General features: G+C 38.9%; 1 pseudogene; it reads right to left on the reverse strand.

Annotated features, from left to right (window-relative positions):
- Positions 1-1,201: 1,201 nt before the first annotated feature.
- The window catches only part of LOC125104450 (elongation factor 1-alpha 1-like), a 75,422-nt pseudogene continuing 50,291 nt past the window's right edge, over positions 1,202-26,332 (reverse strand).

Here is a 26,332-nt window from a genome sequence, read left to right on the forward strand (position 1 = left end):
GTGTGCGTGGCCCACATACAGAACAGGTCAGAGTTCCAGAGAGTTAACCTCTCAGAAGCAGATCTCAGCTAAATGGGAACAAAGGAGTTGATGGATAAATATTCTTGCCCCTGGCTAAGCAACTCAAACATGTTCTTTATGATCCCCGGACATCTCTGGTGGAATGGAGCCCCAGGGTCCATACCAGTAATTTGTTCCTTACTGCACCCATTTGGCTCTATTTTCTTCTCTGGCTCACATGCCCTGGCTTATACTGCTGCCTCCTGGAATCCCCTCCTAAATAAAATACTCCTACTCAAATCTTTTCTCAGAGTCCACTTCTGGGGTAATTCAACCAAAGGCACCAGCTTGTGTTGTATATCTCTCTTTCTGTATGCATATTAAAATAGCTAGTGATTGTTTCTGTGTGGTGGGATATTAAGTGGTTTTTCTCTTTCATTTTTTTAATCTTTGTTTTCTAAAATGTCAACAGTTGACTCCCATTATTCTTGTAACAAGAGTAAAACCAAAAGTTATTCTTCCTAAAGAAATTGTTTTTTATAGCATGAAACTCATGGATGTAGTCACTGAATTAAGTGAGGTGAGAGATAACAAAAATAAAAACTTACACCACGGAGATAGGAATAGAGGTGAAGGGTTAGATTTGGGAATTCTAGAGATGGAAAGCCAGGGAGAATGCCCAATGGGGTCAAGAATCCACAGACTTTGGGGAACAAATACTTTAGCAAATACTGACGACAAAGAAAAAGAAACATGTGAATGGAGGATGATAGTTTTAGTTTGGAGAAAGAGTTCTTTTCAAATGATTCAGGTGGAGCTGTCTACTAGGAATTACAAGTATGAGACTGGATGGAAAGTCGAGCGAGAGACGGAATTGGAAGTTACAGGTGTGTGCTTGATAGAACAATCCCTTCGGTGTTTGAGATTGCTTCGAGAAGTCTCCACAGCGAAAAAGAAGCATCATGAGGACAGAACCCTGGGGACGTCAACGTTTATGTTCTCTAAAAAAGAGGATGAACCATTCGAGAAGATTGAGAAGTAATCAGAGCCATAGGGAAAGAGCCAGGAACAAGAGGTGGTATAAAAGTGAAAGGAGAATTGGGAACATCCTCTCCTGACAGATGACTTAGCGAGGGCAAATGCAGGAGGGATGACCTGTCCCAAGCTGTCGAGTCAGTCTTCTCCTTCCCCTTCCCCTTTGTCACTGGTCCCGTTCAAGCTGTTTCCACAAAGGCTTGGTCCCTCTGGGTTCACCCTCGGTGGGTAATTGCTAAAGCAAAGCAAGGCAAGGCATCTTAATAGAACCAATTTCATGCCACTATTTTAAAAACGTATCTTTTCTAATTACTGAAAAATGGGCACAACAAGCATCCCTGAGCGTAACATCATCTCTGAATAGTTTTAAAGTTATCAGACAGGGAGGTCGTTAGACTGAGGTGGCTCTCATGACTTGGGAGCCCGTGGAAGCAAACCAGAAAGCTAGCCAGCATCATGCACTTGAGGACAACCACTCGCAAACAGCCAACGAGGCTTTCTTAAAATACGGCAAGCGCTTAAGCTATAGCCAGTCAAATCATTTCCTCGCTTCCTCCAGGTCTTCTCTACAGAAACCTGTCCCTTAGCTCCTACTGGTAGAGCACTCCTCACCCCTTTCAGTCTGGTGCTGTCTCCTTCGAACCTCAAATCAACTCTTGAAAATGTTAATGTGCCTCAGTTTATCTTTTATCAATAGAACAAGGAAAGAATGATCATATCTGTTTAAAATAACTGAGTAATAATTGGCATTTTGGAATCATCACTGTGTCTCTACATCGAAATGGTCAACTACAAAGGGACTCAGCATGAAAGGTGCCCTTCTAAACCTCTGAGCAAGACTTCCTTTGGTGGTGGCCCACTTCATCGTGTTCCCTCAGAGAGCCTTGTGCCTCTACAGTGGTCCTTAGTCCATAACCCAACAGAATAGCTCACCTCCAAGCGCTCCCCAACCCTGTACTCTTCTTACAGGCAATCCTAACTCCAGTCTAGTTTGGCTTACATTTCAGACTCAGTCACAGTTAATTTCAGGAATAAAGGCAGCCTCTGGGACCCTGGGTGCAAAGTCGGAGAGGCAATGATCTGGCTTAGTACTCTCCCCTTACTTGAGGTAGAAAATTACTCTTAATATTTAAGACTTCCCAACTCCTGGAGGTATATATGTAGTCCAATACAGTTTAAAAACTATAAAACCAGAGGAAACAGTTTTGAATTAATATAACTTTTGAGTGACTTTAAAAAATGATTTTACTCAGAATACTCAGAAAAATAAATCGTTTTAGAAATTGTAAGGAACCGGGGCTTTCTAAATTTGAAGTTGCTCCTAATGATTTAACTTAGCTGGAGGGAAAACGAAGTCTTCCTGTCACCTACAGATCGTTCACCAGGAAAGGTAAAAAGGCATACACACGGAAAGAACAAAGTCTGCTGTTCACAAGAAATGATAGTCTTTCCTAAAATGAAGTTCCAGCTGAAATGTAAGAAGTCAGCCAGAGGCAATGAGCCCAAGAGTTTTTGAAGAAGGCATCGGAGAGGAATGATAGAGATGCAAATTTCTAGCTGTCTGTACAGCTTCAACCCAGTAGAGATCCAGAGTGGAGAGAAACTCTTTCTTCAGAACTTTAGAGACTATCTGGAATTTAAAAAAAAAAAAAAAAAAAAACCTAAAATGTTGGCAGGAAGAATAGAGACAGCAAATTTGGTAGCTAGTTTGAGCTGTGACCAGAGAAAGTTCCGCTAACTCCATCTTCTTTGTTAAAACTCAGAGAAGTTCCTCCTTTGCACCTTAAACCCACCTTCATCTTCTTCCTCATGTGACGTCCTCAGACTGGGTCCCCAAGCACTCCTTGGTTGGTGAAGCTTGGTGTTATCTAAGGAATTCCTCTAAGGAGTAGACAGTATGTGAGGTAGATCCAAATGACCCACCCTCCCTCTCTCTTCCCTTCTGTGTTTGAAATAAACACCCTGTCCATTTTCTTTTAAGGATTCTATTGCCAAACACTACAGAAAAATAGCTGGGGAGTAATAAAAATAACCACACTGGCAAAGTTAATCTTCAAGAAATCTTCAAATCCTTATGGTCTTTGTCCCTGTTCTGAAATGGAAAGCAGAGGGAGCTAGCCAGCTTTGAGCCATCAAATACAGGCTAACTTGTGCTTTAAGAATCAGACCCATTAAACCCTACCCGCTAGACAGATGGTTCCCATCCAGCGTTCTGCACCATTGCAACTACTGATTATTGGCTCTAATGTCCACCAGCAAAGCGGCCCTGCCTGTTGTTTATCAGCTGTTTGGGACCTTCTGCTTTGCTAGGGTTACAAGCCAATAATCCAGGCATGTTTCGGGGTAGAGGAAAGGGTTAGAGCTCTGTCTTGAATGTGAAGACAGCCCAAGGGAGGAGGTGGGAAGCAAATCTGTTCAGCCACAGAAGGAGAAAATTTCAATACACACTCATACGGGGTGTGTGTGTGTGTGTGTGTGTGTGTGTGTGTGTGTAGTAAAAGGACAGAAAAGAAAGGAAACTGCAGTTTCTTCCCCTGGACTTTCTCCTGGTTTGAGGTCACCCTTGGAGCCATCTGCAAATGTCCATTAATATGTCAGCTCACATTCCAGGAACCCTGACCTGCACTTCTGTCTGTCTGCTATTTCCTGTGGATTGTTACAAATCTCATAACCCTACAGCTCAGCTTCATTTCCACGTCAATGACTTGTGGCTGCTGTGACTCTTGATCTTCCTTGCTGAGAAAAAAACTGTGTAGAGTCACATGATTAAGCATTTATTGAGTACTTACTGTATATCAGGCATCCTACCAAGCATTTTATCCATAATCATCTAATGAAGTAGGTTTTATTTTCTCCATCTAATAAAGGTGAAGTGCCTGGAAGTAGCTGATAATTGACCAAAATAAGACTGAGACAGAGCAAGCCTGAGGCCACAGCTGTGTTCTTCAGCTCTACCCTCATGCCCTTCTGTGCACTCTCCCACAGTTACCTGTTCTGAGTTTCAGTCTGCCCAACTGGCACTTCCCTCCACCCAACCCTTCAGGATCTGCTGGCTCCGGTCCTGGCTCTGTTGGCCTTGTTCTCTTTATTGTTCTTGTAACATATTTACCACACGGTGATTCTTTCTTAGCTTCACTTTTCATGGATCTAAGTCAGTATTTTGGTCAAATATGACATAGCACCACCTTTGAAAAAGTGCCTCCACAGCCGATCACGCCAGCCTTTCCATCTGTAAAGTGGGATAAGGATAGTATCCACCTTTCTACCTCCTGTGGATACTGTGAGGAGTGAAAGATAAAAGATATGTAACGCTCAGCACAGTGCTTGACACACAATATGAGTGTCAACTCTTTTTGTTATTTGTTTACTAGGATAGCCCAGAGGTAGTAGTATCTTCATTTTTTGGTTGGAAGAAAAATGGAGCCTAAGTGGCTAAATAACTTGGCTCAAGGAACTACCACGAGTAACCGGCAGAGCTGGTAGAGTTTGTGTCTTAATATTCATTTCCTCCCTCAGCTCCGCAGAGCGGCTCCCTGCAGACCTCACCAACTTCCCACATTGTTGGGTATCTCACTGCCTTTCTGTTTATGGTTTTGGGGTCCGCTTCATATACTCAGTTAATCTGAAGAACAGAGATCATCTGTATTCCATCTAAAATGATCAGATTCTCAGGTTCACCCTAAGATCGATCATTCAAGGGCCATCAGACTTGGGAGTGGGATAGCAGAAAGAAGGGAGCAACAAAGGCTCACTTTGGGTGTTTGTGGGATGGTATATCAGAGCCAGACATCCAAAGAGGGCAACAATGAGACTAAATGTTGGTGGATTTTCAGTTGGTTGTGTGGTGCACTTGGGTGACACGGAAGGCCAGACACTTGAGGGTGGGGGGAACCAAGTTGTATAGGAAATAAAGCTAATAGAGAAACCTGGAAGGCTACAGAAGCTCTGTGTGACAGTCACCCCATTCCAGGATCAGGGACAGCTGTGATGGACAAGAGCATAGGGGAGGAACATTGTGGGACAGAGCAGAAAGGAGCAAAGTGAACTGCACTGTTTCCATCCCTTCTGTAAATGCACCCTGGGCAAGAGCTCTAACTCAATTTTAATAATGCTTGTTCCTAGAAGGGGCTTGGAATCAGGAGGGTTTTGCCCTAGAAGAACGTTTTTTTGTTTTTACCTTAAAAATAATTAGCAGCATTTCCATGCAAGGAAGAAAAAGTGGTATTGCTTCATATGAGATTCTCTAAGGCTTAGGCAATTTTTTTTTAAAGATGAAGAAAAGCAAATTACTTTCTTATTTACATTTATACTGTCACCCCTACACACAGCAGTAGCTTAAATGTAAGAGGAACTCAGAATAATAGAATAAAAATCTGATGCAATGCCTGATTAAAAATGCAAATTTAAATTTGCCAGCGATCTTCTAGCTAAGCAGAGTAAACACAGGGAAGGAGAAAAGGCAGCTTGAGGTTGGTTAGATAATTGAAATGATTGTGAGTACTGAAGGAGATAAGGAACATAGAATCTGGCCTCTGTAGAATAAGGAGAAACTGGGTAAATGCTGGTGACTGGGAGGGAGGGGGAGACAAGTTCCCCAGGAGTATGCTTAGCAGAGTTTAGGTTTTATTTCCATGGATTGATCCAGTGATGCTTGGAGGAAATCCAATCAGCAATTCTAACTGGACACCCAGTACGTGCAAGGCCTCCTGATATGCATTTCCAGGGTAACAAAGATGTATAAAGAAGATGAGATAACCTTACAATATAACCACTAAACATACAAAAAGTTAAGTAAGATAGAGAATGTACACACCTTGAAGAAAATGGTAGCATATCAGTGGAAAATAATGGTGCACGAGAGAAGCGCTAGGGGACGTGAAAACAATGGTGTACGAGAGAAGTGGGGTGGTCAGGAAGTCTTTTGGAAAAGGATGGTGATTTTGTGGAGTGGGATAGAAATGAAAGACGGGAAAGATCATGGTGGAGGTGGGAGACGATTGCTTTAATAGATTCGGAACACTATGGGAGCTGTATTAGAGGTGACAACAATGTCAGAGAACCCTGTGCTATCCCTCCTTAGTGTAATTCCATGTGTCTTCCCGGCCAAGCCCTTCACCATATAGGACAGCCCACGGAGCAGGGGCACTGGTTGTGGGGAAAAGGTACACTCCTCAGAGTGTGTTCAGCTGAAGGGGGCTTCCTTGAGCTGGTTGAGTGCTGCTGGGATGGAGGGGCCATGCCCAGCAAGGAGGAGTCATTTATTCCCTGCGGGCTGACCCTGAAGATACAGGGCACAATACCTAATGCAGTGGAAAGACTGGGCAGCTACAGAGATAATAGGGTCAGGCCTGAGGAAAAGGCCCCATCAGGTGGTTCAGGAACTGGTTTGTAAATTAAAGGTAAGTACCAAGGCACTCTTTCATTATGCGTGGAGGCGGTCTGCTGGGGACAGCTACTTAAGGAAAAAAAAAAAAAAAGATTACAAAATTGTCTACAGATTATGTCACTTAATCTGTTCCATAATATGACCCAGGTCTCAGTTCCCAATTCCCTTACACTTTACAGTCTAAGCAAGGAGGTCTTCATATTCACTGGAATCACTGAGGGAGGTTATTAAAAGTATAAGTAATCAGGGAGACCCTCAGAGATTCTTATTTAGTCAGACTGGAGTGGGACCCAGAGAACAATATTTCTTGCTATTCTTCCAGCCAGGATGGGGAGCTAGGATTGCTTTAGTTAGACGGGGGTTCTCTTTCTTTAATTATGCTCCGAAGTTTCACTCCTCTATGCCTGTTCTTATGATTTTCGTTTCGGTACGTGTACGTACGTACGCACGCACGCACACACACACACACACACACACACACACACACACACACGACGACAACGATGATCTGGAATTGGTTGGGCCCTCCAGGGACTGACGTGTGCACACTGCTACAGGATGCCAGGAGAGGGCAGCAGAGAGCCGGGAAGCCCTTTGGTAGAGGCCAGAGGAAGCCTGCTGAGCGTGAGAACCAGAAGCCGGTGAAGGAGGAAATAGGCGATCCTTTATGAGGTGCAGGGTATGCCAGTTGTCTGGGCTCCATAAATTAACCAAAGACCAGAGTCATTATTCAGACGAAAAACTGAAATCGATAGGGGATGCAATAGGGAGTGGCAGTTTTAACACAGGAAGAGATGAAAAGAGGCTCTGAGATATTGCAGGAAACCTACAAAGGCAAGGCATCTTGTGGGGGTGATGGGGAATCCCTGACTGCTCATGAGCCCCAAGGCCCTAGTGAGTCTAGGTCTAGATACAAATCCAGATCAAGAGAACAAGCCTTTATTGAAAGGCTGATCATACTCTTAACAACCTAGGGATGCATGTGAAGACAATGCAGAGAGAAGACAATTTGGGGTAAAGATTCTAAAGAACTAGAGAGGTCCTGACATTCAAGAAGGGCATAAGAGATTCCTGCAAGGTCAGTGCTTACACCCTCAGGGAAGAATCTTTAGAAGGACAGGACAGGACCTAGGGGCATTACGTGGGTAGAGGCACACGAGGTGAATTTAGCCTTCAGGGCAGGCCCACAGCCAATAAGCTAGAGCCACACAGTAAGAGGAGGCCTTTCCCAGTCAGTTCTGAAAGGGCTTGAAAATGCCACGAAATATTGTTATTATTGGTAATGCCAATTTGAATCCACCTTAGCCCAAAACTTCCAGAATATAGTTTAGCACCTTATTCTTTAAAGTGTGGTCTGCAGACCAGCAGCATAGGCATCACTTGGGAGCTTATTAGAATTTAGAATTTCAGATCCCACCTCAGACCCGAATCAGAATTTGCATTTTAACAAGATTTTAACAAGATTTAACAAGGTGATTCCTATGCATATTATGCATATATTAAAGTTTGAGAAATACCAATCTAGCAGCGAGTCCAGACAGGGCTGGGTGGCACTGATGCCTACAGAAGATGAATAAGGGCATCCTGTAATAAGGAAGTGAGGGGCAAAGTCTGTATTTGAATGAGAGTAGGTGCCAATAGGTAATATTACCAATAGGTAATGAACTATTGGTACTTTCTTTGGGTTTATTTTTCTTAAACCCTATTAAGTTCCTTACAGTTACATGCAAAATCATCCAACCAATATCTTTCTTCAGGGAAAACTGTATCCTACTCTAGACTGAAGGAGGGTGTCAATCAAAGTTGAAGGCATTGCCTGAGGTGACCAGGAAGTTTCTAGAAGATTTTTGCTCTATGGGTACCTGGATGAGTCAGTTGGTTAAGCATCTGCCTTCAGCTTGGGACATGGTCCCAGGGTCCTGGGATCCAGCCCCATGTCAGGCTCCCAGCTCAGCAGGGAGCTTGTTTCTCCCTCTCGCCCCTGCTCATGCTTTCTCTCTCTCTCAAGTAAATAATAAAATCTTTTTAAAAAAGCAGATTTTTGCTATATGTGGCCCAGAGACTACATGCCCCAAACCTAGATTTTTTAAATATTATTTTCTAAGGTAACTAAAAGCAATTAGACTTTTAGACAAGTGACCATTAATACTAACATTAAAGGGGGTTTATGTTTGTATTAGTTTCTTATTGCTGCTGTAACAAATTGCCACAATTTTAGTCACTTGAAACAACTTAAATGTATTCTCTTACAATTCTGGAGGTCAGAAGTCCAAACTCATTTTTGCTGGGCCAGAGTCAAGGCTCCAGCAGGGCTGTTTTTTTTCTAGAGGATCCAGAGGAGAATCTGTTCTTAGTCTCTTCCAGCTTCCAGAGGCTTCCACTGGCATCCATTGCTCTGGTGGTGCATGCCCTGGTGCATGGCCCTTTCTTCCATCTTTGAAACCAACAGCATAGCATCTTAATTCTGTGGTTATCACGTTGCCTTCCCCTTCTGTGTCAACACAAATCTTTCTCTGTTTCCCTCTTTTAAATACACTTGTGATGACATTTAGGTGTAAGGTGGGAACCCAGATAATGAAGGCTCATCTCCTCATCTCAGGATTCTTAGCTTAGTCATATCTCCAAGGCCCCTTTTTCTCCATAGAAAGTAACATTTGTGGGGTCCAGGGATCAGGGTCCAGATGTTTTAGGGGTCCAGTATCCAGTCTAACAGTGTTTGAATCAGGATTAATGAACAGATAACATAAAATATGCTCTTCCATTCATTAGAGCAGTCTAATCTCTTTCTCGATATTGGGAAGTCAAAATCATGTCAGAAAGTGACTTGGAAAATAGAGAATGAATGCACAGGGAAGTGGCTATACTGTGTGAGCCCCGGTGAGCCTCAGGGAAGCACCCCGGACCCACAGCAGCCCCTCGTTGTGCCAGATCGCTCATGTGACCCAGAGCCTCTCTCCTCTGCTCTGGCCTAGCTTACACTGCCGTCACATGCTCTTAGACATTCATGTCCTGTACCGGTCCCCTCCTGCAGTTGGTAAATTCTTTTTTTGGATGCATAATATTATAGACAAAGTCCCAGATTTGGGGGCTCATGAGCCATATGAGAGTATCCTCCACTCTGGTCCAGGGAGGACAGCAGCTCTGGCAGAAAAACAGAGAGTACAGGTAAAATGCTAGCGGCAAAAGCTTAGGAGATTTTGGAGCTTTGGAACTTAGAATTGACCTAGTTTAACCCTACATTTTCTGATGGGAAGTAAGTCCCAAAGACAGTGGTATGTCCAGGGCTAGACTGTGATTTGTTATTTAGTCAGCAGCCATGTGCAAGAGTTATACAGAGGAACAGAATGTGAAAGAAGGAAATGAAGGATGGGAGGGGTACCATGGATCTAACTGGCAGGAAACTCCAACATATCCACTGGAAACCAGGCTTTGAGAATTTCTGAATTCATACTCGAATGCTCCATAGGCTATGGAGAAGTCTGGAAATCTGGTGCTATCAATCCATCATTAATGAAGTAGGAAAAGTAGCATTTGTTCCTGCGTATAAATCAGAAAAATAAAATCTGGCTCTCTCTTTTTCAAGCTAGAGAATAAGCTTACTTATTTTCCTAGAGGCAAGCTCTCTGGGAAGGAGCAAAGTTGCAATAGGCAAGTCCCCTCCACTCCCATGGGCATCTTCCAGGGACATGAATGGGAGCTGGCGGAAGGGATTGCTATAGCAACATGGATCAGGATGGAGGAAGCCCTTCTTCCTTCACACCAAGCACCAAGGTGCCTGAACTGAAAGGCGAACTGGACTGACTGTTCCCTAAAGGGCTTAGGGCTGAAAAAATGATGACTTTGACCGTTTCCGTATGCACTATACATCTATCTTTACCATATGCCTTGACAGCCTCGTGTTTGCTATTATATGTCAAATACATTGAAAATCTTTTTTGCAGCTCTCAGAATAATATGCTTGGATACAATATGATCATGGTGGCAAAAAGCTGTGAAGTTGTGAGTCATCTTTCTCATGCTAATTAAAGTCATAATCCAGTGATCTTGGGTCTAGGCAACAATTTCAAAATAACCTCAGATAGAAAGGGACTCCTTAGGATTTGTTTTTCCGAGTAACTCAAAGAAGACTAAAGCCTTTTCCTAGGGACAGCAAGGACATCCAGGCAGCCTAACGAAAACCACAATCAAATACAAAAATGTAAGTTATTCATCCTTGTCTGGGGGTTGAAAATACACACTTTCCCCATTTCCTTTCAGGGTTCCTGTCAGTTAGCTCGCTTGCTCTCTACTGTGATTGGGAGGTCCTCTCTCAAATGAAAGACTGGCTAACAGGTGTCCTCAGCAAAGAGGATGAGTGATACCTACTTAAGAAGACTTCGGACCTTGCCTCAGCTTCTCAGAGATGCTGAGACAGGAGGGCTCTCAGCAGTTCCTAGATCGTCAAATGACTGCTCTGTATGTGGTCCCTCCTATCTGGTCACCTGCTCACCATCCCACCCTACCCCTGACTTGTCCCAAATCAAGATGGCCTCACTCCCCAGGACCCTGAACCAGCCTTTCAAGGGATGGAAAACACAGATGTCCTATTCTCCCCTCCTCCAATCTATTATTTTGTCATAAATTCTATGCCTGGCTCCCCTCTGGGTCTTCGCCTTCCTTGTAACTGCCACTTTTATAGGTCAAGCAGACTAAAATTTGCTAGTTTACTGTCTTTTTGCTTTCCTGCTGTAGGAACCCCACTTCTTCTGGAGGCCATGTGGATTTCCCTGAGGGAAGGCTCAAACTTAGAAAGCACAGGAAAGGAAAGCTCAAGATATTATCAGTCTACACAAAGACAAAGAAAAAATGACTGGAAGGCTGCATAGCACAATATTAACAGTAGTTACTGATGAGTATTGATTTTTTTTCCGTGTGAGTCTTTGCATTTTTCAAATTTATTTTTATCACCATGAATCAGAAAGACAATGACACATGTTGTCTGTGAGACTAACTGTGCTTCTCTTTGCAACTATAAGGAAGAATGTGGAGTGATAAACCACAAGGACCTCTTTGGTCATCACAGTGGGCCAGGATCGGGTTCAGTAAGTAACGAAAAGAGATTGCTCAGATGCCATTTTGAACAAAGCATAAAATCAAACTAAATTTGATTTGGTAAATAAGATGCCCTAAGGCCAACTCTACTTAGGGTTACTTTATATTACTTCACACAGGCATGTCTAAATGGGTCCTCTATCACCCTCTAGACTAATTACATTTGATTAAGGGCTTCCTTAAAAGCTCTTCTTTCACAGTGAATTTTAAATGACCACTAACCTCCACTGACAGATATGCTGTGGGGTCACCCATGAATTGATTAGGTAGTGGGTATTGTGCCTTTGGGATACTAGTTCTGCAGGCCCCTGGAACTCTGGTTCCATAAATCAGTGGGCAGGGATGGTAATTACAATATTCCTTTGCTATTTCTGTGCTGGAGCGCCTCTGTGTGATATAGTCACCTTTTTGTCTCATTCCAAATTGGTGCATTCTCCACCAATCTGGTTTTTCTGTACACTTCTCAAAGGTATCTTGCTCATAGCTCTTTGCTCAGTTTGAGGCCATTATCTCCCCCAGGGTTTTATTCCAGATGGTTTTATAGTTTTATGCTCAGAGAATGGAATGGTGGGAGAAGTAGGGAAGGCAAATGGGTTGAACTATTAGAAATGCCAATTAAAAAGAGAAGAATAGATCTTAAATTTCTTGTTACACGAAGAAAATGTAACTACGTGTCATAACAAATGTTAACTAGACTTGTGATCATTTTGCAATCTATACAAATATCAAACCACTATGTCATATACTTGAAACTAATATAATGTTACATATCAATGATATCTCAATTAGAGGAAAAATAAATGTCAAGTGAAGTCTGTGGCTGACTACTCAGAATTCATTTCTGAACAATACTAAAAACATATTGTAAACAATATGGTTTTGATTTCAGAATAATCTTTTTCAACAATCAACAATGAAGAGTTACATATAGCTTTAATATACCTTATAGATATTTACAGGTTTAATGAAGTTTAAGTGAGTAATATACCTATATTTTAAAATACTCCAGGTAGACAGGAACTCCTTAGAATTTTTTAGAATAACAACAAGGACATCCAGGTAGCCTAACAAAAACCACAACCAAATATGAAAACATAAGTTATTTAACCCTTATATCTAATTAGATATGTAATTATATGTATATCATGTATATAATTACGTATATAATTACATATCTATAATCCAAATGTATGTATATATGTATAATCCAAATGCATTTCAAAGTAAACAAAAGCTTCACTCTAACAGGCTTTGCTCCAAAGTCGGTCACTTGTTTGGTATGTAGATCTGAATGTAAAGTTGGCCTTTTCTCTCTCTCTCAGGTCTCTCACTCTGTGATTCACACACAGCCCAGGAAGAAAGAATGGGAGAGGGGGAAAGAAACCAGGGTTCACACCAAGAAAGGTCATAGAAACAGAAGTTTGTTTTTTTTTTTAATTTTTTTATTTTTTCAGCATAACAGTATTCATTATTTTTTGCACCACACCCAGTGCTCCATGCAATCTGTGCCCTCTACAATACCCACCACCTGGTGCCCCCAACCTCCCACCCCCCACCCCTTCAAAATTCTCAGATCGAAACAGAAGTTTTAACTAAAGAATCCCAAAGGACGGTAAGTTATAGGAAAGACTATCCACATAATAAATGTGACTTTCTGGGAAGAGGAGAAAATTTAATTTTACTTCATTGGAAGAATAGAATTCTTTTGGGTTTAGTTGTTAGATTAGCAGACTCTGGAGCTCCAGGCCTATGTTCAGATCCTCGGCAAGTTACTCATCTGTGATATTTTTTTCCTCAGGAAACTGGGTTGGTTATGGTGGTACTTGACTCATGATCATTAGGAGATCTAAATACTTAGTATCTAAATACTTAGAACAGTATCTAAATACTTAGAACAGTACCTGGCTCACACTAAGTATATAATAAATGCTAGATCTTCTTATTTTTGTGCCCTTTATCTTAACTGACATTTTGTCCAAACTTTCTTAAGAAAGGTTAGGTGTTGGTATTAGAAATGTCGTCTGAAGATTGAGATTTTTAAAATGTGTCCCAGCTTTACGGCGGCTACTCAGGTGCTGCTCTATATTTTGAAGTTTAAGAATTCAAGACATTCTGGCTACCACCTTTTCCAAGCATCCAGCCCATGCTATTTGAATAATAATAGTAATAGCAAATATTTCCTGAGACCATTTAGTAAGACCATTTTAAACTAGGAGTTCTAAGTGCTTTATATGGATTAATGCTTTTGTTCCTCACAACAACTCTCTAGCATGATTCCCATTTGACAGATGAAGAACTTGTGGTTCATAAAGGTTGAAGCATCTTGTCAGAGATTGCCCAGCTGGGAAATGGCAGAGCCAGCAGCCAAGCCTGGCAGGCTGGCTCCAGAGGCACACCTTTACCTTCTCTGCTGTAACCACAACTAGCCAACATCAAGTTGACTGCCTTTGGTTTTCCTTTGGCCAATATAAGAGGTCCAGCCTTATTAGGAGATTGGTAACTAATCAGACTTTTTGAGCTACTGGCTCATCAGTGACTCTAAGAGATTAGTAAAATTGATCAGAATTGTGATTATTTTCAATAATCAAATTAAGTAGAGGCACAAACATTTCACTGATAGTGATTTTTGCTGATTTGTCTCCACGTGATTTATCTGTGAGTTGCTCCCTTTCGGTACGGATGGCTTCACACCTGAGGAATGAATCTCACATTTTTAAAACCCCTTGGTGCCTTCTATAGCCTTGGATGAAAATTTGTAACATTGGAACGTTCTTTGTTTCTTACCTTCCTTTGTTTTCCCACATTCAATTAGCTGCTGCATATTCTCAGTTCCTTTTCTTATCTTGTATAGGAGAGATTTTGCTAACTTGCAGGACCTAGACAGGAAAATTGGCAGGAGTTGTGCCATTGGAATGGTTTGTCAATATGTAAAGAAGGCCAGGTGTTAGAAATGAAAGCCTTCTTTCTAAAGGACAAATCTCTCAGGATTTCCTTACAAGAGTAAGTTTGCCCCTGGGGCCTCCCACTCTTGGGGATGGACTTTCTGGAGTGAAGCCCAGCCTCAGAAGGGAGGTGTGTGGTCCACTGACCACTGCAAATGGATGACTCAGTTTGTCCCAAGGGTTAATTCTGAGCTCTGTAGGACTTCATTTCTCTCTTCTTTTTAAAAGACTGTTTTTTTAGCTGAATTATTTGACCATAGTCTATCTTCTAGTGTACTCTTTTTTTGACTGTTTACTTATTTAAATTTCTTTAAACTTTTTTGTTTTATTTCCTTATCTGTTTATTATATCTTATCTAGTCTGAATTTTTAGTCTGCTAAAACTAAAACTTATTTTATACTGTTATCGCCTCTTATCTAAATTGCATGTATTTGCTTTATACATGTGTCTTCTATTATATTTACACTTTATTTTTAGTAGCAAGAGAAAGACAGGAGGTGACTAGCTGGAGGACAGTCCCTAACCTAAGGGAGAGCGATTGGATTCTTCTGTCCTTCTAAATATCTCATTAACTAGTCCTTTAAGTTCTCCTTTGTGCCTTCCTCTTTCTTTCTTTCTAATAATGAAATTTCAACATAAAAAATGTTAAGCTAATTATGTAGATTCACTGGTCAACTTCATTGTCTCCGAGTTTACCCAATCTTTCCAGGATAATAATATTTACTTTTAGTGCCAGTGGTTTTGAGTTAGATTTGTGCTATCTCTTCACAGTGTTGAACCAAACTTCCCAATTATTTCCTGATCCAAAATTTACAGTTTCTATTTTTTCACAACTGTTGGATTTTGACAAGGCTTTGCATGCAAATCATGAGCTATTGAGAAAAACACGTGGGTTGGGTCCTTCAGAATAACCTCCCACAGCATGTTCAATTCTGCCCTGACATCCCAGCTGTTCTCTCCCTCTTTCTCAAGGCTTAACTCCATTGTAAGCCCTCACTGTGACTCAGGAAGTACTCTGATTACCGGATAACTGGTCTCCCCAGCTTAAGTCTCCTTCTCCATGTTTCTTCCTTGTGAAATGCTTTCATGTTACTTTTGTTGAAAAACATCCCTCTTTTCAGATGCCCCACGGGCCATGCAAGGAATCCAAACTCCTTAGCCTGGGGTTTAAGGCCTTCAGGTTGTCTCCAGCCTCCTTTTCCAAACAGATCTCTAATTCTCTCCCTCTATGTTAGACAAAATAACAGAACAATGGTTTGCTAGTCTTCATTTATGGCTCAAATCTTTCCATGGTTGTTTTTCTGCTTACACTCTGTTTTTTAATGCATTTTTCTCCATCTGTGAATGTCAATATTATACACTCCTTTAAAGCCCTTTTCCCACTTTTTGGTTCCTCTAGATGAACAAAATCAACTTTTCAATGATGTTCCCTGGAGAAATACTGTTTTATAGGATTAATAAATGTTTTGGCCCTACGTGGCCCTCAGTTCATATTCTGACCGTGCTGTATGTTAATTATTTGACCTAAGGCAATTTATTTAACTTTTTGAGCCTTTTTTTCACATCACACACACACAGATCTTCAATTCTCGAAGCTAAAATTCTCCTTTGATATAGTCAGGTTTTCTACATTTTCTGATTCTATCTGGAACTTTTTATCTATGGAAATGCACCTCCTTGTCTGAGAAATTCCAAAGTCATCTTAGACCATCTTGAAAACAAGTCAATTTGCATAACCATCTTTATACTATTGAGGCCTATTTGATTCTGGAGTAATTTCAAACTGTACAAATATACTGACACCCAGTATATTGCATACCTAAAATTACTTAAGAGCATTAAAGTCTTCAACTAAAAAAGCCTTGGAAGTGGTGTTAGTTGAGCAGGAAATTCAAACACAGTGAAGGGAATTTGAGGGGCAAGGGGCTTCTTAAGGAAGATAAAGAGAGGGTACAATTAACAATCAGCTTAGAAATAGACGCATCCCTCAGTGCAAGGAAAATGAGAGTAACTTTTACCTGACTATTCCAATTGTATGATGCGGCTATTTCATTAAAAGAATTTAGCCAATGGGACGCAAACTGACATGAGCACAGTTGTTCCTGGGGCAGCACAGTCTGTCTAAAAGGAGAAAGGCAGAGTAAAATTTGAAACAGAAGTAGAAAGAAAGAGACAATAGCATTTTAAGTGAAGAGTAGTCAGGTGGGCAAGTTGCTTTTTAAGTGAAAAGATACCTCTTTCTGGTCTTTCTAGGTTAATCTCTCTATAGGTTGAATAAAAACAGACTGGAAGGGATAGTACATATTCTGAAAAATATTTATACTTCACAGGATGTATTTTTAAAATGTGGTGATTTCCCCATCTCTTTCTCCTCCTTCATAAGAATTGAGGGACCTGATAGACAAGTAGCTTCCTTAGTAACATGAACAGAGAGGAAGATCCTAGGAGCTGAGAGGAGGGGGAAGAGGAAGAGAAGGAAATAAGGCCAACGGCCAGAGTATCAGAGACTGTGACTTTATGGGGAAAGCCCATTGTGATATTTGAAGCATTTTTAAAATATCACCAATTATAGTATTTATGTACTATATATGCACATATATATGTAAATATATTTGGAGTAATCATAAGAATGTTACATACATGCATACTTATGGATTCTATAGTAATTTTAGTTTTATAATGGTAAATATTATATATATATTCTACATATACATATAAGTAAATTACTGAGTGCCTAGTGTATGCTAGTTTATTGTTATCTAAAATACTCAAAGTAACTCTGCAAGATAGATGTTTTAGTTTCAGTGATGTAGCCACTGTACCTCCGTGCTTAGTGACTTAAGCCAACTCTAAGTGACAGAATCCCAGGACGGTGTCATTATTCTACAACTGGACTGAAACAAACAAACCAAAACCATGCGATCTGTACAGCACTGAGCCATCCAGAAAAGTTTAAATAGTGTAAAGTTTATAAAAATTATGCATACCAGGCAATGTTGTGATTCTTAACTGCTTGATATTTTAGGTTTCATTATCGTTAAGTGGACCAGAATATTCTTGGTTTGTAAACTGTCTAACTTTTGTTTGTCAACCAAAACTATACCTTCTTTAATGAATATTTTCTTTGTGAACCCTGTTCATGCAAACACAGGAGTCACCAGGCAGCTCTGCTTCTGCTGTGACGCTCCTGGCTCCTACCAGCACCTGTTGAGGATGGTGCCCAAGGGGTCAGGTATTGTTTCCATTTTGGCTTCTGAAACTTTACATCATAAGAAGCAAAAAAATGGTCAAAACAATGATAAATAATGCAGCAGTTGGCCCTTGTGGTAAGCAGTGCTGAATCTTAACGACTGAACTGAAGGCCAGAGCGTCTTGCCTGGGGACAAGCGTGATGCCAGCTCAGCAGTCCCTGGCTGGCTCTGGAAGTGGATGTCCATAAATCTAGAGCCAGACAGGTGGTGAAAAGGGCTGAAAAGGAGAGGGCCAGCATCAGGGAAAGAAAGCTCAGTGAAGCGAAGAAGTAAAAGAGAACAAAGACTCTGGGGAAAATAACACACTGTGTTAGGATCCGAGAGGACAACAGTGCCCTGTCCATGAGCAGTCACGGACATACCATAGCTCCCATGTGTCCTGAAACCGGCAGGGCAGTGACATGCTCCGCTGAATGAACTGTGTGTTTTCTTGGCCTGATTTTCCTCATCTTAGTCAAATTATTTTGTGAGTAGAGATACACCCTTGGATACATACCTAAGACATGAATATACGCTATGTACTCTAAAATTAAATAATTCATCCTTTCTTAGGATGGGTATCATTAATTTTAATGTTTGTCTTTGATAGAACAAACATCCTTTATCTTCATTATACCAAAGTTCCCCCATCCTGTCTCAGAAACACATATCCATTTATGTTTTCAATTTACTTTGTTCTATTTTTCAAAAAGTCAGGTCAAGACCTAATTTCTAAAGCAATCTTAACAGTGCTTTATTGTTCACCAGTGACTTATATGATTAAGGAACTTATCAGGATATTTTGTTGTCATTCTTTCTACAGCATCTCCTTTGCCAATATCTCATTCTCTGTGTTTTGCAGTTCAGCATCTTGAATAAAAATTCATATAACAAATGGGTGTTATGCTTTAGAAAATGTCAGCTCGATTTCAACAGCCACATAATTTCTTAGAATTTGTGCTTTCTTATTGTGAACTTCAATCATCTAAATACAAAAAGGCATTCAAATTCAAACATTTAAAAATAACATCTACCTGAAATTGATAAGGCTCTATTAATCTTTCAGCCCTAAGAATGTACCCAAACATTCATTCTTAAAAAGAAAATCCAAATAATTCATCCAAAATAAATGAGACTAAAAGGTTGGTACTCAAATTATTAGTTACTGAATTAGCCACTTTGTGGGAACATTATGGAAGTCATGAAGAGGTGAGGGAAGAAGACAAAGAGTATGACACAGCCATAGATCCCATCTACTTTTAGACTGCCAATAAGGAGCAATTCAGTTCAAGGCATATAAAGTAAAAATCTTTTTAAATCCTCAATTCACTGGTTGCGCACATGCCTTGTGGCAAGTTTAGATAGGAAAATAGGCACTTAAAGGGGCAGTAAATGGACAGAGGAAATGGATTTCTTATTAAATGAAATGGCATTCATTTAGCATGAACGCTAATGGCACTAGGACAAGTGGTATCGGGAAGGGCTGTGACATCTCATTAGGTCCTATGTGCTAACGTTAACACTGATGTGGAAAATATGAGTGTATTCTCACTGTGGAACATCCAGGTAACCCCTATGATTGGTGGCTTAACATGAACTGACTGTAGGACCCAACTACATATTAATATTTTCTTCAATTTCAGATATTGACTTAAAGCATACCATGTAATAAGCCAAAGCTGAGTATTATCTAAAAATTAATATGTTAAATTTTCTGTAAATTAGGAAAAGGTAACTGTACTGTAAGTTGTTCCACATGAGCCTAGAATTGACCTTCATGAAGATAATATATTAGTTGAAATAATTCTATTATGTTGCTATAGGAAAGAAATATAGACTGTTGACATAGAAAAAGATTGAGTGTTAAATATATATACCATCCAATGTAATTTCAGATGAGATAAAATGGTCTTAAATGACAGTCAACTAGTAATAAATGAAGTAAGCAGATATGTACTTAATATTAATAAATCCTATCATTTATAAATAAATGTATAAATCCTATCATTTATATTGAAATATTTATCTGGGAAATGTCTACTAAATTTGTTTGTTTTTCATTCATTCATGCACTGATTTCTTTTTCAAGTTTTTAAAGTAAGTATTTCTAGCAGCTTAAAAGACTGCTATAAATCATAATTGAGAAAATATAATTCATTGCCCCAAGAAAGACCAGGAAAAATATGGAACAAGGAGAAAAATACTTTCTAAAATTAATTTTTAACAACTGACTTAGAGCTTCCAAGTGGCTGGGACAAAAGAAATGGAGATATGATTGATTATATAATTTTATTCTTAGTAAGGACAAAAAAGCTATAGCAGTTTTTGAGGAGAAACATTCTTTCCCTTGGACTTTGGTCTGAATTGTATTTTTTGAGTGCCTCTTCTCAAGTAATCATTGGGTCATTTATTGGTAAATGCCATTAGCTATATCCACATGGTAAATGCAATACTAATTTATATGGCAATTATATACATTTCTATTTGATTTGATTTCTATGTGTTTCACCATAGTCCTGGCCTGGTAGCCACTCTTCTGTAGTGACACTTGTTTTGTCTCCCATCTTTAGAGCAGGATATTGATTACTCATCCACATACTCCTTGTCTCTTCCCTAACCCTTCCTAAAGCTGTTCTATACATAGATTATATTGCAACACATGAAATGCATGCCAACTTTTCAAGTGATAAATGACACCAGATAACTGTGAAATCTCTTCCTGGATATAAAAAGGGGCTTTTACTATGTAATTAAGTTAATCAAATTTTACATTATTAAAAGCAAGTTTCTAGGGAACAAGAAGCATGCTGATGGTAGAGAGTAGTTTTGGGTCAGCTGGGTGGCAGTTAGGAAGGAAAGCTGGATGTCAAGTGGAAGGAGAAAGAGAAGTAGGAACCCGTGAGGACAAACTAGAACTCATGTTTTTCTTCACTTCCAGTTTCAGTAATGCTGGTATATCCTGACACAGTATTACACATGTGTCTGGACCAGGACTTGGAGAAGCTAAGGAAAATGATCCGGCGGGAGATTGAGGAGTTGTGCGTTTGGGTCAACAAGTGAGTCTTACAAAGGGAACATGTACAAGAGCAGCCATGGTGCTTAGAGTTCTGCACTAGCCTTCAGGACATGGAAATTACTGCTTCTTTACCTCAGCTTGCAAAATTCCATATAGATTTTTATAAAAGGTAAGTAGCTAACCCAGAATTACAGAGGGAAGAAAAGTCTGGGACACGTCATTCCTGTGGAGGCATACTGAACAGCACAAAGCTATCACAGTCCACTCCGTCAGTCTGGCAGCCATATACACCTTCTATTCATATTTAACTTACTCACTAGCTGTCTTCCAAAATAAGGTACAAGTCCCTCTATCTATGTTAAGAGGGTGTTCATTCCTCCTAACTGAGCATACTTACATTTAATTACTAAGATAAAAGCTTGACTGTTTTTCACATATCTTAAAGAAATGTAAAAAAGGTAAGAAAAATGGTGATTATCCCACAACCTTTCTTCATATTAAAATAGAGAGGACATTAGTAACTATCACAGTTTTTGTTTCTATTACTGGTCACATTGCCGCTGCTGGTATTTAAAATTATCTCTTTCCACTATCCATTCTGTATTCCTTTTGTTCTCAGAAAGCACTTTAGCTGATAGTGTTTCCTTTCCTGGTGGGGTGACCCAAGATTTAATTCCAGAATGGGGTAAGCCAGTAGCAGTCCAACTTTTATTGGTTTGTAGTTTTACATTAACTTTTATGACAGGACACGGAATTATTCATATGTTCCTCAGGGTATTGCCTATATGCCAAATATACTCATTCATATTCTCATTGTAGAATAGCACTCCAGTTCATCCCTTGAAATTCAAGATCAAGCATTCCAGCTGACAAGGTAATTCCCTTCTTTGTCTGTTGACCCACAGGCATTAAGGAGCTCAAAGTGGCTGGTGATAGTATCACCTGTCAGTTTTAACGGAGCCATGGCTGTGTTCTCTGGTGGAGGTGTTCTTCCTTTGGGAACTAAGCCCTCTGGACTAGTAGACTCAAAGTTGTGCGTTTGGGATGAAAATATTTTGCTACCTCATCAAAAGGGGTCATGAAGAGCCATTTCATTTCCATCTTCAATTAACAGAGATATAATAAGATATGTTTTTACATTTTGATATCTAAGATATCAGTATTTATTTTTATTTCTTTAACTTTGTAGAGGTACAATTTGTATATGATAAAATGCATATATTTTAACTTCATTTTGATAAGTTTTCACAAATTTATATACTAGGTATGAATGCCTACATACAAGATATAGAACATTTTCCATCACTTTTCATTTCCTGAAGAGTTCTCTTATGTCTTTTCCTTGGCAATTCCTCCACTCTCTGGCCCCAGTGTTTTCTACACTTTTAAAAAAATGGATCATAGAGTATTTACTCTTTGGCATCCGGACTTTTTTCTCAGGATTTTTTTTTTCTTTTTAAAGATTCATCTATTTTGGTTTATATATCAGAAATTTATTCTTCTTTTGAGTATTTTTCTATCATGTAAAGATAACAAAATTTGTTTACCCATCACATTTATTGACACTTATGTAGTTTCTAAGTTTACTGACATTTATGTAGTTTTCAAGTTTTGGGTATTATAAAAAAAGTTCCAATGAACATGTTTTTATTTTTTTCAGGATATACACGGGAAGAGACTTTCTGGATTATATTAAGTATACCTTAGAAGCATTGCCAAATTTTTAAAGAAGTGGTTTATTATTTTATATTCCTTCCAAAATTGTATGAGCATTCTAGTTGTTCCTTATCTTTATCAACATTTAGTATTACCAGTTTTTTAAATACTATTCATTTAAAAAATGTTTGACTGTGGTTTTAATTTGCATTTCCATTAAAATTAATGCTGTTGAGCATTTTCCTGTGCTTATTGGCCATCTGAATATCTTCTTTCATGAAGTGTCTGTTCAAATATTTCTACCCAGTTTTAATTTTTTGTTTTCTTATTATTGAGCTGAAAGAATTTTTTATGTGTTCTGGATAACAGTGTATTCATTATTTTATATATATAAATGTATACATTTATAAATGTATACATTTATAAATGTATATGTTTATCAATAAATTATTTTATAAATAAGTATATATAAATAAGTATTATATATATAATTTTACATTATATATATAATTTCCATTATTTGGCTTATTTTTCAAGTTCTTAACCATCATATTCAAAGAACAGAAGTTTTTAATTTCTGTGAAGTTGGATTTATCAAACTTATGGTTCATGAATTTTGAGTGTTATCTAAATATGATTTTGATATCATAGATTTTCTTCTATAATCTCCTGTATAAGTGTTAGAGTTATAGTTTTACATTTAGTTCTATTTTTAAATAGTTTTTGTTTATGCTGTGAAGTAAAGATTGATGTTCTTTTTTTCCTATAAGGACATCTAGTTGTTTCAACATCATTTATTAAAAAGGTTCTCCTTTCCTTATTTTGTCTAATATTAATGTAACCACCTTGACATTCTTATCTTGACTGTACACACTTGTTTTCTTCCTTTATTTTCAACTGTTGTGTCTTTGTATTTAAATTGCATTTTTTTGAGAAAGAATATAATTGGTTTTGCTTTTTGAGCTAGTCTGATAATACCTGCCTTTTGGTTGAAATATTCCACCCAACAATTGAAATTTTAAAATAGCATTTGTAGTAGCATCAAACATATAAAATATTTGGGATTACATTTAACAAAATATGTATAAAATTTATACAGTAAGAACTATAAAACCTTATGGAGAAAAAATGGAAATACTAAAATAAATAAAAAGATATATCGTGTACATATTCAACTGGAATCACATGTTTTGTGCACGTGTTGCTCGTGCACATTGTATGCTTTTGTGTTTAAAGCAAACAAATTCACAAAGGAAAATTCTCCTTGTTTCATATTAGCAGTTTTTCCATGGCCTCACACCCAGGAAATGTTAGATTTGAAATCTGAATCCAGTTTTGTCATACTTCCAAGTCCTATTATTTCTAATTCATGATATCACCTGCCTGTGTCTACTTAGTATGCTTAAGTAATGCCTAAGTGTCAAGAATTTCTGGCTTGTTGTACTGCAAAAGAATGATGCATTGGTCTCATAACCTGGGTCAATTGATGTTGACCCAATGTGTTGACCTTTGCCTGGTTCCTTTCTAATACCATGTGCTCTTAGCTAGGTAGGAGAGATGGGTAGGAATCACCTCAAATCTACCCTGGATTACACTATAAGTTGCTTATATAAAAATATAAAATGCTTGCATCAGATTTCAGAAGAATCCTGGGAAATCTTCCTTGAATCACTTAGTAGGAAGATATAAAATAGGAGACATGCGAGCTCTAGAAACTTGTGTGACTTTGCCACATTAATTACATCCAGCACTCCCATATATTCTATATAGAGTTAGAGTGAGGCCTTTCCTGAGAAATGTTCCACTAGGCTTGTTGAATGGGTCAAGATGGAAGAAGGAGATGAGAAAATGGTCTACTATGAAGCTAGACTTGGAGGGTAATAACCTACACAATAATGCAAACAATATCTTTAAAAATGAGAAAATTGGCTTCAGGAAAAAAGAAGAAAGAGATACAAAGTGAGTCAAGATGAGACTGAGGAGATATTTTAGATTTGGGGAGAACAAATTTGGGAAGGCAATTTGTGATCACTTGATAGCTTGGAGAAACTTCAGATAGACAATAGAACTTCATATTCCTCAGGCTAAACTCTAAAACATAGGAGTAAAAAAGGGATGAGGTAGAAAATATTATATTTCTTACGAAGATAAAGATTATTTACTTTTCATGTATTCATGCTACAGAATACTATGACAACTTACCAAAAACTGCTTGGCAGAATACTGAGGGCACGTAAGTGATTCAGACATGGTCCCTACCGTCAAGCAATGTACTTTTTATGGAAATGAATACATAATAAACATTTATAAGGTAAGTACTATATCAGGTTAGGCAGTGGTAGAACCACAACTCCAAAGTCTAAGTGGCTTTGCACAACACATTTTTATTTCTTTTTCATGCATTGCCTGCTGTGGGTCTGAGTGTCTCCATATGTTGGTTTATTGTTCAAGCTACTTCAGTCTTCTGACAATCTCACATTAGCAGGTGATTTGAGAATCATCATGACAGAGGAAGAGAGAGCTAGAGAGAAGAGCATCAAAATTAAATATTCTACCAGGAAATGACACCTGTCACTTCCACTCATATTTCACTGCCTAAGTAAGATGTATGGCTTAATTCTGTGGCAGGCAAATAGAGGAAAACTAGTACTGGTGAAAAGTGTTGACTCCTACAGTATGTATGTATGTATACACATATGCTTTGGGATAGTGGTATAGCTAAAAGACCATGGGTCACTCATCAGTTAGTAGTAGAGAGCCGAGTGACTACTGCTAGTATTTTCTTCTAGTTTTGGCACGGAAAAATAAGTCCTGACATATACAGTAAAAGAAAAATGTAGAAAACCATTAAAATAAGAGTCTCCTGTGCATTCTAATCTCTAATACAGACAATAAAAATTGGAATTTTGCACCCAACTTTATAAAGTCCTATGTGAAATGCAAAGTAAATAGAAGATATTATTCTGGCTCTTTTTTTTTTAAACATTTTATTTATTTGACAGAGAGAGAGAGATCACAAGTAGGCAGAGAGGCAGGCAGAGAGAGAGGGGAGGAAGCAGGCTCCCCACGGAGCAGAGAGCCCGATGTGGGGCTCGATCCCAGGACCCTGGGATCATGACCTGAGCCAAAGGCAGAGGCTTTAACCCACTGAGCCACCCAGGTGCCCTATTGTTCTGGCTCTTAAAGATCATGCAATATAATGGGGAGGTGAGGCAAACCTAAAGAAATGCAGTAAAAACTGATCAATCTGATAACCTCTGAACTGGAACTTTTTATTACTTCCCTACATATATAAGAAAATGATAATGATAACCTTGAGATTCTGCAAAAACCCTAAAGTGCTTTCAGAATCATTAAAGAAATATTAAAGTATTTTCAGTACAGTTTAGGTTTGAGGCTATTATTGAATTTTACTACTAGACAATTAGCCATTCATGCACCATATATATTACATATCTCTAGTAACTTGAAGCTGTGATGAACTAGAGTACCCCATTCTCTGATCTTTTATAAACAAAATTAGAGAAACAGATAAACATTTGTTTTTAGCAACATCTGCACAGAATTGCTTATGCATATTGAGCAATCATGCTGATTTATAATGGAAGTAAGATGGAATTGGGTTAAGCAGGAGATTGTATAAAAGGCTATCTGAAGAAGATGAGTATGTTTTGCAGTAGAGGTGAGAGGTATTTTGGTGCATAGGGAGATAAGGTGGGGAAGCATCTCAGAGAAAGATATGAGGTAATTTAGAAACAGATGTATGAGCTTGGTCATATTAATTGTGTTTTGTGGCTAGAGAGGAGTATATAATGCAAAGTAGCAGGGAGATGAATGTTCTAAAAATCAGAGTGTTAAAGCTTATGACCAGGAATTTTTATATGGTCAAAGTGCAGCTTCAAATCCATTTAGGTTCTCAAAAGGTGGGCTCAGAGATATAGTTCCTGGATTTGTTTGTAAGGTAGGTTGGATAAAG

The sequence above is a fragment of the Lutra lutra genome, chromosome 7 (assembly GCF_902655055.1).
Source record: "Lutra lutra chromosome 7, mLutLut1.2, whole genome shotgun sequence".
NCBI classification, from domain to species: Eukaryota; Metazoa; Chordata; class Mammalia; order Carnivora; family Mustelidae; genus Lutra; species Lutra lutra.